This window comes from Gorilla gorilla, chromosome 12, assembly GCF_029281585.2.
Source record: "Gorilla gorilla gorilla isolate KB3781 chromosome 12, NHGRI_mGorGor1-v2.1_pri, whole genome shotgun sequence".
Classification (NCBI taxonomy): Eukaryota; Metazoa; Chordata; class Mammalia; order Primates; family Hominidae; genus Gorilla; species Gorilla gorilla.
The window spans coordinates 25228185-25243579 of NC_073236.2; the positions used below are offsets into that span (position 1 = coordinate 25228185).

General features: G+C 38.8%; 1 pseudogene; it reads left to right on the forward strand.

The window, feature by feature from the left end:
• Nucleotides 1-15395, forward strand: part of LOC129531436 (zinc finger CCHC domain-containing protein 2-like) — a 139351-nt pseudogene that overhangs the window by 103270 nt on the left and 20686 nt on the right.

Consider the following 15395-nt stretch of genomic DNA (forward strand, 5'->3'; position numbering starts at 1 on the left):
CCTAATGATAAATTGTTTTAGCAAAAGTGGCCTTTTAATTGAACAAGTATAGCATATCTTTTCTTTTTTGACAGCTGTTTCAGTTACAGTCATGACAAGAAATTGATGGCATGCTCAATATGGATGGATTGAGAAGAGTTTACTAAAGAGGCTATCTGAAAATGCATGGGTAGGATTTAGAGAAACCAAAAAGTGATGGTGCAGTACCTTGGGGGTTAGCAAAAGTTGGGGGGCTGTTACCATTTCTAAGCCTGAAGGGGCAAAAGGAGGAGGCAGTTACTGGAACCAGTTGTATGAAAGAGCTGAAGGACAAGAGCTACAGAAGGATACAGCAACACAGGTGACCTGGGATGGAATGGAGCTGGAGGAATAAATACATCAATCTTATTCTCATCACACTCTCTGACTTCCTGCTGCTGCCCCTTGCCCACTGCCTCAAACTTAACCAGAATCCAGAAGGCAAAGACAATCCATACAGGTTAGTCTTCCTAGGCACAGAGCAGGATGGAGAAGGGTGAAGAGTGGAAAGTAAATCTGGAGGAGTAGAGAGAAAACATCCAGCACAATGTAATTTGTTCTTATTTTTAGCTATTTATGCCATTGTAAAATAAAATTCAGAAAGCAAACACATGTGCAATGTCACCATTAACAGTTTGGTTATAATTCTTTCATGAATTTTCTCTGTCTTCCCCTTCACCCTGACACACACACACACACACACACACACACACACTATATATGCAATTTAGAGTAGGTTTACCTACTGTAACACACAGACCCTAAGAGACAGTGACTCAAGACCATATAAACTTATTTTTTGATCATGTAACTGTCCTGGACAGGTGTTTAGTTTGATGGGGTTGCTACCTTCCACAAGGTCATTCAGGGATCCAGTTTCTTCCATCTCAAGATTGATACATAGCTTAGGACCTTGTTATTGTCTGCACCCAGGAAATAACATAGAGGAGTACATAGACAGAGGTTTTATGAGCCATTTCTGTTCACATCTATTGGCTAGAGTTGTTACATGGCCAGACATAACTGCAGGTGTGGCTGGGAAATACAATTCATCTGTATGTCCAGGAAGAAGGGGTGAATGAACTCTAGTGAAAAAATAGCTAGCACTCTCTGTGACAGTGATGCACTTATGTTTGTGTGCATATGTGAGTGATTTTTACATAAATTGAATCATATTCATACGGATTATTTTTAAGTACACAATTTTGTGTAGTTTTTTATGTTTATATTTCCCCTTCCACACTTTTCCTCTCCACCTGTATTAACATCTTCCATTCCCACCCCACATAAGCAACTCAGTTTGAGAACCTACTGTGCCAACACCCATGCATATGAAAACTTAACAAAAACTAGGAAAGGAGAGGGAACTTCCTCAACTTCAAGAAGAACATCTACAAAAAACTTATAGTTAGCATCATACTTAATGGTTGGATTCTATTCTCCTAAGATCAGAAACAAGGCAAGGATGTTTTCTCTCACCACTCCTGTTCAATGTCATACTAGAAATCCTAGCTAGTGTAGTAAGATAAGAAAATGAAATAAAAGTTATACCTATAGGGAAGGAAGAAATATAACTGTCTTTCTTCACAGATGACGTGATTGTCTAGGGAGAAAAATCCCAAAAAACTACAAAAAAACAAAAACAAAACAAACAAACAAACAAAACTCCTGGAAGTAATAAACAATGATAGCAAGGTTATTATACAAAAACTGATTACATCCCTATATATCAGGAATGAGCAATTAGAATTTGAAATTAAAAGAATGGGCCCGACGCGGTGGCTCACACCTGTAATCCCAGCACTTTGGGAGGTTGAGGTAGGTGGATCATCTGAGGTCAGGAGATTGAGATCAGCCTGATCAACATGGTGAAACCCTGTCTCTACTAAAAATACAAAAATTAGCTGGGCGTGGTGGTGGGTGCCTGTAATCCCAGCTACTTGGGAGGCTGAGGCAGGAGAATTGCTTGAACTCAGGAGGTGGAGGTTGCAGTGAGCTGAGATCATGCCACTGCACTCCAGCCTAGGTGACAGAGTGAGACAAAAAAAAAAAAAAAAAAAAAGAAAGAAAGAAAGAAAAGAAATTAAAAGTGCAACGCCATTTACAATAGTACCCCCAAGAGAAATGTTTAGCTATGAATTTAATAAATAGAACCTACATATGGAAACTACAAAATTCTGAGAAAAAATAAAAAATTAAACAATGGAGAGATATTACACGTTCATGCATCACTATTGTTAAGATATTAATTCTTCCCAGCCTAATCTATAGCTTCAACACAATGCCAAGCAAAATCCCAGCAAACTACTTTTTAGATATCAACAAACTGTTTTTGAAGTTCATACGGGAAGGCAAAAGACACACAATACTGAAGCCAACACAATGTGAAGAAGAAAAACAAAGTTAGAAGACTCATACTACCTGATTTTAAGAATTACCATAACGCTACAGTAATCAAGACGGCATAGTATGGGGGAAAGAATAGACAAAGGTATCAAGGAAACAGAAAACAGAGCCCAGAAATAGGCTCAAAAAAATACAGTCAACTGATATTTGATAAATTAATGAAGGCAATTCAATGGAGAAAGAATAGTTTTTTCAACAAATGGTAATGGAATAATTGTATGTTCATATGTTAAAAAAAGAACTTAGACACAGATCTTACATCTTTAACAAAGATGGATCATAGACCTAAGTGTAAAATTCAAATTGTAACATTTTATAAAAAACTATAGGAAAAATATATAGGTGACCTTGCACTTAATAAGTTTTTAGATACAACACTAAAAGCATGATCCATGAAAGAAACATTATGTAACTTTTATTATTTTCTTAAAACTTACAACTTCTGCTCTGTAAAAAGACTTTGTTAAGAGAATAACAAGACAAGTCACAGAAGGGGAGAAAATATTTGCAAAACACACATGTCATAAAGACCTTCTATCTAAAATGTACAAAAATCCCTTAAAATTCGACAATAAGAAAACAATCCAATTTAAAAATGGACAAAACATCTGAAGAGACACAACATCAAAGAAGATATATAAATAAGTATATGAAAAGATGCTCACAATTACTTGTCATTAGGGAATTGCAAATTAAAACAACAATGGGATACTACTCCATATCCATTAAAAAGGGCTAAAATCCCAAACACTGACAATACCAAATGCTGGTGAGGATGCAAAACAATAAGAACTCATTGCTGGCCGGGTGCAGTGGCTCACGCCTGTAATCCCAGCACTTTGGGAGGCCGAGGTGGGCGGATCACGAGGTCAGGAGATCGAGACCATCCTGGCTAACATGGTGAAACCCCGTCTCTACTAAAAATACAAAAAATTAGCCGGGCGTGGTGGTGGGCGCCTGTAGTCCCAGCTACTCGGGAGGCTGAGGCAGGAGAATGGCGTGAGCCCGGGAGGTGGAACTGGCAGTAAGCCGAGATCGTGCCACTGCACTCGAGCCTGGGCGACAGAGCGAGACTCTGTCTCAAAAAAAAAAAAAAAAAAGAACTCGTTGTTAAGTCACTCATTGTTATTGGGAATGAAAATGCTACAACCACTTTGGAAGGCAGCTCGACAGTTCCTTACGAATTTAAACACAGTCTTACCATACAGTCCAGCAACCATGCCTCGAAGTACCTACCTAACTCCAGAAATCATGCTTCTAAAAACTTACCTAACTGTTTAAAAAGCTTATGTCCACATGAAAACCTGCTTACCTATGTTTATAGCAGCTTTATTCACAAGAACCAAAACTTGGAAGCTACCAGGATGTCCTTCAATAGGTGAATAGATAAGTAAATTGTACTATATTCATACAACAGAGTATTATTCAGTAATAAAAAGAAATAAGCTACCAAGACATAAAATGGCATGGATGAATATTAAATGCTATTCCTAAAGAACAGAAGCCAGTCTGAAAAGGCTACATACTGTGTGATTACAATTATAAAACAATCTGGAAAAGGAGAATTATAGAGACAGTAAACGCCAGTGGTTGCTGGAGGTACTGGAAAAGTAGAGGAAAGGTGGAATGGGTAAAACACATAGGATGTTTTAGGGCAGCGAAACTATTCTGTATTATACTGTAATTGTGAGTGCATGACACTATGTGTTTGCCAAAACCCATTGAACTTTACAGTGTATGAACCTTAATGTATCCAAAAAATTTAAAAAGTAATTTAAGAGGTTGGAGAAATCCCAGGATAACAATCTAACTGTATTATAAATATGTGAAACAACCTCACTTAAGGAGGCTAAGGAAAAAGGTGTTCACCTAAATAACTTTGCTAATAAGTGGAATCAGTAAAACTAAAGATGAAAGGAACTGCACATAAGCATTGTACTCTAGTTGACAGAGTTGCTTCACTTGGAGGTACAAGTTAACAATTCTGATGCTGCTATTGATGTATACTGGAATGGAGCAGCTAAGTAAATGAATGTCAGATGGTGGGAACCAGATTTCTCCCTTTTTGGAGTGGGAGTTTACAGATAAGCAAGGGGAGGAAGCTAGAATAATTTATATGGTGAGAATTAGAGTTGGAGACATCGATATAAACTCATGTTTAGCTTGATATGGATACAGATGGTTGCATATAGAAATATTTATATGTATGTATATATACATGAGTTAGTATACACACATATATATTTTTCCCTCTGTCAGCTGATAGGGCCTACAGGCAACAACATTCCAGTAGGAATGAATACAACTAGTGCCCAGATCTTGGTTTCTAGTACTAATTTCCAATTTAAAAAAAAACCAAAACAAACAAACAAAAAAAACAGGGGCCAGATGCCATGGCTTCTGGTCAGGAGATTGATCCTCTGAGGTGGGCAGATCACAAGGTCAAGAGATCAAGACCATCCTGGCCAACATGGTGAAACCCCGTCTCTACTAAAAATACAAAAATTAGCTGGGTGTGGTTGCACACACCTGTAATCCCAGCTACTCAGAAGGCTGAGGCAGGAGAATCGCTTGAACCAGGGGGGTGGAGGTTGCAGTGAGCCAAGATTGCACCACTGCACCCCAGCCTGGCAAGAGAGCAAGACTCTGTCAAAAAAAAAAAAAAAAAAAAAAGGAAAAGAAAACAGGCTCCTAAGAGAAGTGGCTGATTCTAGGACTAGGGCAAGATATACATAAGATGACCTTGGAATATCTTATGGTGTCGGGAAGTGACCTCTTCAAGGAGAACTACAAACCACTGCTCAAGGAAATAAAAGAGGATACAAACAAATGGAAGAACATTCCATGCTCATGGGTAGGAAGAATCAATATCATGAAAATAGCCATACTGCCCAAGGTAATTTACAGATTCAATACCATCCCCATGAAGCTACCAATGACTTTCTTCACAGAATTGGAAAAAACTGCTTTAAAGTTCATATGGAACCAAAAAAGAGCCCGCATCGCCAAGTCAATCCTAAGCCAAAAGAACAAAGCTGGAGGCATCACACTACCTGACTTCAAACTATACTACAAGGATACAGTAACCAAAACAGCATGGTACTGGTACCAAAACAGAGATATAGATCAATGGAACAGAACAGAGCCCTCAGAAATAACGCCGCATATCTACAACTATCTGATCTTTGACAAACCTGAGAAAAACAAGCAATGGGGAAAGGATTCCCTATTTAATAAATGGTGCTGGGAAAACTGGCTAGCCATATGTAGAAAGCTGAAACTGGATCCCTTCCTTACACCTTATACAAAAATTAATTCAAGATGGATTAAAGGCTTAAACGTTGGACCTAAAACCATAAAAACCCTAGAAGAAAACCTAGGCATTACCATTCAGGACATAGGCATGGGCAAGGACTTCATGTCTAAAACACCAAAAGCAATGGCAACAAAAGCCAAAATTGACAAATGGGATCTAATTAAACTCAAGAGCTTCTGCACAGCAAAAGAAACTACCATCAGAGTGAACAGGCAACCTACGAAATGGGAGAAAATTTTCGCAACCTACTCATCTGACAAAGGGCTAATATCCAGAATCTACAATGAACTCAAACAAATTTACAAGAAAAAAACAAACAACTCCATCAAAAAGTGGGCAAAGAACATGAACAGACACTTCTCAAAAGAAGACATTTATGCAGCCAAAAAACACATGAAAAAATGCTCATCATCACTGGCCATCAGAGAAATGCAAATCAAAACCACAATGAGATACCATCTCACACCAGTTAGAATGGCAATCATTAAAAAGTCAGGAAACAACAGGTGCTGGAGAGGATGTGGAGAAATTGGAACACTTTTACACTGTTGGTGGGACTGTAAACTAGTTCAACCATTGTGGAAGTCAGTGTGGCGATTCCTCAGGGATCTAGAACTAGAAATACCATTTGACCCAGCCATCCCATTACTGGGTATATACCCAAAGGACTATAAATCATGCTGCTATAAAGACACATGCACACGTATGTTTATTGCGGCATTATTCACAATAGCAAAGACTTGGAACCAACCCAAATGTCCAACAATGATAGACTGGACTAAGAAAATGTGGCACATATACACCATGGAATACTATGCAGCCATAAAAAATGATGAGTTCATGTCCTTTGTAGGGACATGGATGAAATTGGAAATCATCATTCTCAGTAAACTATTGCAAGAACAAAAAACCAAACACCGCATATTGTCACTCATAGGTGGGAATTGAACAATGAGATCACATGGACACAGGAAGGGGAATATCACACTCTGGGGACTGTTGTGGGGTGGGGGGAGGGGGAAGGGATAGCATTGGGAGATATACCTAATGCTAGATGATGAGTTAGTGGGTGCAGCGCACCAGCATGGCACATGTATACATATGTAACTAACCTGCACAATGTGCACATGTACCCTAAAACTTAAAGTATAATAAAAAAATAAAAATAAAAAAATAAAAAAAAGAAGTGTTCAAAGATTAAAAAAAAAAAAAGTAGATCCACAAGGATGAGAGTATGTCAAAGAGACTCTGGAGTCCACCAAAAGAGCTCCCAATGGCCAAAGCATGGAATAATTTGGGCAATAAAATAAAAAAAGTAGTACTGGCTTATAATAAGTATAAATATCCATGAATCCGTATTAGTAAATAAACAACTGGGTAAAGAAACAAATGGGGAAAAGAGCTAAATGTCCTATAGAATAATTCCAAATAATTTATGTAGATATTATGCCTTGAAGAGGTGGAGCATAACTTCCCACTCCATAATTGTGGCTGCACATAGTAACTTCCTTCCAAAGAGTATAGTATGGAAAATGGAGGAAAAGTGTAACTTTAAAATGGGGGAACCTGACAAATACTACCTCATCCAGGTAATCAAGGTCAGTATCAACAGTGATAAGTCATGTTGATGGCATGTGCCCTTGATATGATGTGATGAGAACGGCAATTTATCTCTATGGTCTTCCTCCCCAAAACCCATAACTGTAGTCTAATTATGATAAAAACAGCAGGTGAATCCCAGTAGAAGTACATTCTAAACAAATATATGACCAGTTCCTAGAAACTGTCAAGGTCTTCAAAAACAAGCAAAGTTTGAGAAACTGTCACAGCCAAGAGAAGTCTAAGGAAACATGAAAACTAAATGGAATGAAGTATTCTGTGTGGGATCCTAAAACAAAAAAAGGACATTAGGTAAAAATCTAAGGATGTCTGATTAAAGTATAGACTTCAGTTAATGACAGTGTGTCAATATTTTTCATTAATTGTAACAAAGGTGTCATACTAATGTAAGTAGTTAATCTGGAAAACAAGATTTGGGTGTGGAACTTCTCTGCACTATCTTTGCGACTGTTCTACAAATCTATAGATATATTCTAAAATAAAAAGTTTATTTTCAAACATTCTACTGTATATCTTTTCATACTTTTTCCCATGCCCATATAATCATACACACAATCGCATGCACAGTTTTTTGGTTATTATTTTTGGAAAATGAAGTCACATACATATAGTTCTGCATCTTGCTTTTCTTACTTTTCAATATCCTGTGGAACCCTCTCCAAGTCAATTGGTATAGCTCTTATTTTCTTCTCTCTCTCCCTCTCCCTCTCTCTCTCTCTCTCTCTCTCTCTCTCTCTCACACACACACACACACACAGAGTCTTTCTCTTTTTTGATGTATGCATAATATGTTATGATGTAAATGTAGATGTACCCAAATTAATTCTATCATTTCTCTATTGATAGGCATTAATTTGTCAAAAATTGCCACTAAACAATATTGCAATAAATATCCTTGTATGTATATCATTATGTATTGGTGCTTTTATATTTACATTATCTTTTCTAGAAGTGGAATTGCTGAGTAGAAGGGCACACGTAGTTTTAATTTTATAGTTCCTTCTAAATTGTTTATCAAAAGGCTGTAATTGTTTTTATTTTGACACATTTATAAGAATCATTGTTACCATAGTTTAAATTGTTTCCAGTCTGATGGATATAATGTGTTATTCCTGTGTTACATTATTTTTCATTTCTCTGAGTACTATTGAATTTAAGCATCTTTTTATATTGTTTTCTGGCCCTTTGTATTTGCTCTTCTTAAATTGACTATTCATGTCTTTTGCCCATGTTTTATTGAATTGTTTGCCTTTTTTTTTCAAATTTCAAGCACTCCTTACAAATGATGTCATGAACTTATTTGTCGTACTTGTTGCTGATATACTTTCCAAATCTATGATATGCCGACAATACGGACTTTGTTCTATAGTGGGTTCAGCCTGTATGTTGGCACTCTTAATTAATTTGGTATTTGTAGTCTTTGCTTTTGATAGCATGTTTGTAGGCTGTTTGTTTTTCTTTAGGAGACATTCTGATTGATTTGCATTGGGATTTTCTGATCCAGAGGCAGCTTTCTCTAAAAGCATACATTTTGCATGAAGATTTCCAAGTCCTACTTCCTTTGCAATCTAACTTATTGCATTCATTGAGCATAGGTTTGGCTGAATGTAAGCCATCCCAAAATAAAATGGGCTTAAAAGGGAGAGAAGTTTAGTTCTCTTACACATAAAGTTCTGCGCTGTTTTGTTGGCCTTGCTCTGTGGTTCTGTCCCGGATCCAGGCTTTTTACTTCTTTTTGTGTAGCTTTCCCAGGATGTTATTATCATGCTCGTAACTTTGTCTCTATTTCTACCAGACAGAAGGGGCAAAAGAAAGGAAGAGGTGCACCTTCCCTTCAAGGGCGTAAACTGGAAATTACAAAAATCACTTCTGTTTACATCCAGTGGAGCAGAAATTTATCATATAGCCTTAAGTTGCTGAACGGTAAGCTGGGAAACGCAGCTTTTATTCTAACTGGCCAGGTACTCAGATCAAAATTAGATATTCTGATACTATAGCAGCTCAGGAGAGCTACTAGTCTCTGCACATTTATCAAGAACCATCTTAAGAGAGAGACATTCCTAACCATAATTCTAAACTACCTTCCTGCCTCCTCCATAATCTATTATAGCCCTTCCCCTCTCTTGTACACAACTGATAACTGAGAATCCTAGGGAAAATATGGAAGGACTATCTAAGGAAACATGATTATTTTAAAACTCTTATAGTAGAAAGTCTCCAAAATGTACAAAATTATATTGAATAGTATCATGAGCCTCCATATACCCATAATCCAGCTTCAACAATTATCAATTCATAACCAATTTTGTTTCACCTATAATTTACTTATTCTCCTTGAGATTATTTTGAAGCAAATACTGTGCATCATATAATTTTATGTAAACATAGTTATTTTAAATCTTTGTTTTTGAAAAACGGCTGACTAATAAACTGGAATAGAGAAAGTTGGAAGATCAGGAAAGGTAGTTATCAAGGGCAAGCCTGGATTATCATTCACCCATAGCAATGGATTCACTTAAGCATATCTTTATGAAGTCCATATTCTTCGCATGGCTAGCTCCTGGTCATTCGTTAGGTCTTAGTTAAATGTCACACTATCCTTTTTTTTTGTAGCACATATCACAGTTTATAATTACTTTATTTATTTGTGTGTTTCTTCTAGAAGAATGTAAGCTCCATGAGGACGGGGCCTATCATAATGCTTGGCACATAGTAGGGCATCAATATATAATTATGTAAGGAAGGAAGGAAGGAAAAGAAACTAAGAAAGGAAGAATTCAAAGCTCTTTATTAGTTGTAGGATAGACTGATACTATAGATATTACTATAATGTGAAGCCTGCCTGAAAGGGACTACCAGTTTGGTAAGTAAGACAGCCAGCCAGGCAGGCAACTCTAGCACTCATTTATTCATCCATTAAGTGAATAGTTGCTGCACATCTACTATGGGTGAGGCCCTGTGTTAGAAAGGTGGACTGTGATAACTGCTAAAACAGATACATAGACAGAGTGATGGACAGGAGAATTCCATCTCAGGGAGGCAGGACTCAGGTAGGGCTTTGAAGAATGAGCAGGAAGGACATCAACAAAGGGAAAAGCATTATTGGAGGTGACGATAGAGGGATAGAAAGAACAAAGGCCAAGAGGTTGGAAAAATTAGGACACATTCAAAGTCTTACGACATACAATCATTGGAGTAAAATTGTCCTATTTATGCCCCTGTTTTAAAAAGATAGATAGTACAAAGACATAGTGGGGTAGTGGGGGTTGCTGCCCTGGGGTTACAAATTTTTTAAAATGAAAAATTAAGAAATGAAGAAACTCTAACAATTTTTTACTAAGCATGGTCTCTTTTTCTCCAAAAATTCTCTCATAAACAGCTGCTTCTTTATTTAGATAATGGCTATATTGATAACGGCATAATACCCCAGGGGAGAGTCATGGAAAATCAAAACAACTGGGACCTTCGTTAAGTAGAAGAGCTACTTCTGTTCCCATGTGTGGTGGAGTGAAAAATGGCCAACTATTTTGTGCTATTTGTCCTGTCAAAAAACAGGGTCTAATTCCTCTCTCCTTGAATCTAGGCTGGCCTTAGTGACTTACTTGACAAATAGAGTATGGTAGAACTGACATTTTGGGACTTTTGTGGCTGTGTTATAAGAAGCCTTACAGTTTCCACCTGGGTTTCCTAGAACCAAACTACTCCGCTGTAAAGAAGCCCCCAAAAGGCATGTGGAAATGCCCACAATGTAAAGCATCAAGACCTCTGGCCAACAGCCCCAGCTGAGCTCCCAGATGGCAGCTACTACTAATTTGCCAGACTTGTGAATATATCACCTTGAAAGCAGATCCTCCAGTCCCGGTTGGGCTGCCTCAGCTAGCGCAGCACGAGTAGTGACAGGCCATCTTTGCCAAGCCTTGCCCAAATTCCAGAAACATAAAAAACAAATGATCATGTTATTTAAGCCACTAAGTTTTGTGTAGTTTGTGTAGTTTGGTGTGCAAGCAGTTCTGGTGCAGTGGCTGCTGCTGGCAGGCCACTGTGTGGCTGAATCTGCTTCTTCCACCCTAGCCTCTTTCTGATATGGATTATAAATCTTTAGACTTCTTTTTTTGTATAAATTAAAAAGTAATATAAGTTTCATGTAGTAAAGTTAGGAAATATAGAGAAGGAAAACAAAAAAATTAAAATTACTCATTGTGCTACCTCCCAGAAATAACCACCATTAATGGTTATTGGTGCCTAACATTCCAGATTTATTGCCTTCCTTTCTTCCTCCCTCCCTCCCTCCCTCCCTCCCTCTCTCCCTTCCTTCCTTCCTTCCTTCCTTCCTTCCTTCCTTCATTCCTTCCTTCCTTTTCTCTCTCTCTCTTTCTTTCCTTCTTTCATTTTCTTTTTTTTTTGATGGAGTCTCGCTCTGTCACCCAGGCTGGAGTGCAATGGTGCGATCTCAGCTCACTGCAGCCTCCACCTCCCGGGTTCAAGCGATTCTCCTGCCTTAGCTTCCTAAGTAGCTGAGACTACAGGTATATGCCACCGCGCCCTGCTAATTTTTGTATTTTTTGTTGGAGACGGGGTTTCATCATGTTGCCTAGGCTAGTCTTGAACTCCTGGCCTCAAGTGACCCGCCTGCCTCGGCCTCCCAGAGTTCTGGGATTTACAGGCGTGAGCCACCGTGCCTGGCCCAGATATCTTTCTATACATGTATTCACATGTATATATTTTTGAATGGTAGCATAAATATCTGCTGCTTTGAAATCTGGTGTTTTCAATGAACAATGTAGCCACAACATCTTTGACTACAATAAATATAAATCCATAGTTTTGTTTTAATGACTGTCTAGTATTATATCTCATGGAGCTAAAAAATTTTAATTATCCTTGTTGCTGGGCATATAGGTTCCTCTCCATTGTTTGCTCTAATAAATGCTGATTTGACGAACATTCATTTGTAGCTAGATCTTTGTACAAAGTTGTTTTCTTTTAGATCGTTTTAAAAAGTTGATCACTGAGTCAATAAACATGCATCTTTTAAAGCTTTTGGTCTAAAATTTCCAAGTTATCTAGGGTCTTATTTTGTATGAAGCATACAGGGCTCCTGTTGGAATATGGAACTGAATGAAGGAAAAGATTGAAACCAGAAGCATTTTAGAAGTGTCAGTATGAAGTGTGTGTCCACATGAATGGATGAAATTTTAATTGAATCTAAATCTTCTGTATCAAATCAGAGAAGTCTATATTGCACCTCCCATGGATTCATGTCTGAGCACTTGAATGATGACCCCAAAAGAGTAGAGTGTTATCACGTCTTGGCTAAAGGAGAGATTATATGCAGCAAGAACAAGCTCTCAGGTTGAGTGACCAAGGTGCTCTCTAAATTGAAATCATGTTGAGACTAAAATCATGTGTGCCCCATGAGGAGACTATCAACCCTGACCAATGTCCTCTGGGAGAATCTGGGATTCAAGACAAGATGTAGATGTGAGTAGCTGGTAAGGCCAAGGCACCAAAGTGAGATAAAAGAGGAGCCTGAGAAGTGAGTTTAAGAAAGACTTTTCTGGCCAGGTACCTTTCATCCCTCCACCTTCAAAGAAGTCTGGGCTATTGGCCATGGCTGCCCTCCCCACATATGGCAACCGAACACAAGGTCTAGGAGGTATCATGCTGGAAAATGCATACACACATGGTTGCAACCTCTACTCAGTTTGTAAAATCACTATTTTTGGTGATTTAGTCTAAGCCCTGAAGCCACATGAGCAAGGGGACATTTCCTCTGCCTTTTGATTTGAAAACAGGATAACCTGTGCAATAAATTGCTAAGCCTGGAGAACAATGACTGAGTCAAATTCTGTGGTGGCTAGATTTTCTTCTAGCTGCACTTCTCACTCCATTGCAAATCAAGGGAATGTGAACATTGCAAGGGGAATGGGACCATAGAACTATTAGGTTTTCCTCCAGCTTTGAGGTTTTATGAGTTGATAGGCATGTCTGCATATGACTTGATCATAAATGGAGAACATACGGCAAGCTCAGGGCATCTCATGGCAGTCAAGCTCATGGCAGTCAAGGAGATTTAGTGTGTGCATGTGGGTGTTTATCCATTGATTGGAGGGGAAAGGCTCCCTCTTGAGGCTGGAAATTACTCTTTTCTTAGCAGAAAAGCAAAAAAGAGAAATGAAGGAGTTTGGAGGCAAAGGAACATTTGAGAGTTGGGGGGTGGGGGTTGGTGGGGAGAGCCTTTGCCCCCGACAAAATGAACTTAGTAATGGGAGGATTGGAGTTAGTGAGGCAGGCTGACTTACAGCTGGAACAGTAGGTGACCTCTATGTGGCCTCCAGATCCCACAAAGAGATGGTCCATTGAAGTTTTGAAGTGGGAAAGTCAGGAGGGCAGGCAGCAGAGGCAATAAAGCCAAAGTGGAAAGACTCTTGGCTCATAAGAACAGAAATTTGGCAGCATGGGGGTGATGGGGAGCTTGCCAGCTTCATATACCAACTATTGAACAAATGTTGTTAAATATTGCTTGCTGTGAATTAAACTTCTCAGTATAACTCTTTGCCAAGAATGTTCAATAAGACATGGTGCAAGGGGAAAGAATACCACTTGATTAATGTAATAGATATGCTCAGGTATAACACACACTAAATAAAATAGAATATTCATGAAATTCTTACTATGGATGCTTCATCATAGTCAAAGACAGCTAAAGGGTATGTGTGTGTGCATGTGTGTGTGCATGTGTGTGTGTGCATGCGCATGCGTGTGTGGGTGTGTGTGTGTGTGTTGCTTCTCTAGAGGGTTATAGGCATATGTTGGGAGAGCCTATGAACCCAAAGCTGAGGCTACAATTGAGAAAGAGAAGTCAGGAATGTTTCCCAGTAATTAATGTTTACTTGAATCATTAATTCACGTAATACTTGTTGTATATTTACAGTGTACCAAGTGCTGCCCTGGGCTCCATATTTTATGTAAATGAAAAAGACCAGGTTTTTGGCCCCAGAGGAATGCACAGTTAGAGGAATGAGACAATGGCATAGAATGTTATAAATACTGATAGAAGTTAGCTCAAGTATTATGGGGGTTTAATCCACTCTAGAGAAAATGGAGTAAAGGAAGAATTCTCTGTGATGGTGGGGTAAATGGAAAGCTTTTAATGAACAGGTGATAGAACCCAGTGACAGGGGGACTAACTGGGTCAGCCACTAGGGGGCATGGGAGTACGGATCTGCAACTGGGAAAGAGGCTCCGGTTGATGGCTTCTGGTAGCAGTAGGGAGACTGTTTCCCTTAAATAGGAAACCAGAGAGGAAAGGATAGTTTTTCTGCTCTTGTCTCTCCATGAAAGCAAATGGTTATTTTATAGGCAAACTGACAGGTATTTGGTAATTGAGGGGGAAACGGTGAGCTTGTTCCTGAGGTGGTGGATCTCACTAATGTGGGTCCCAGTAGATTTAGGCTAGGTACACGCGGCTGGAAAGCTTAGCAAGATGGGAGAGATGGCAGCAAGACACATGCCAGGGACCACAGGGAGCCCAGCACAAGAAGACTCCTGCTTCCCTAGTAACCAGAGGTCATGTACAGAGTCAGGGTGATGAAGGGGATTTTGGCTTCCATGTGCAATCCAATTTCTCTTAAAGTCATCTCATTTTATATCCTGATTTAGCTTTAATTTTTCCAGGCCTCTCCAGTGTGTGGGAAGTCATGGGACTGAATTAATAGGGATAATCTAAATGTCCTTAGCCGGTGCCTCCATCCACCCAGTGTGGCACCCAAGCCCCTAGATTCATCAAGTCTAGACACAGAAGTCCCCAGGGAGACTCACGGATACTCACAAACAGTCCTCTCATGGTTTTCTCATTCAGGTCCTAAGCTGAGCTTTCCGCTAAACTTGTGTTAACAGTGTTCTGAAGAATAGGAGGATATTTTATTTAATTTTGTGTGTATGATAATGGCAATGTGATTTTGTTTAAAAATAAATTCATATCCTGAAATATTTATGGATGAAATTAAATGATGTATAGGATTTGCTTCAAAAT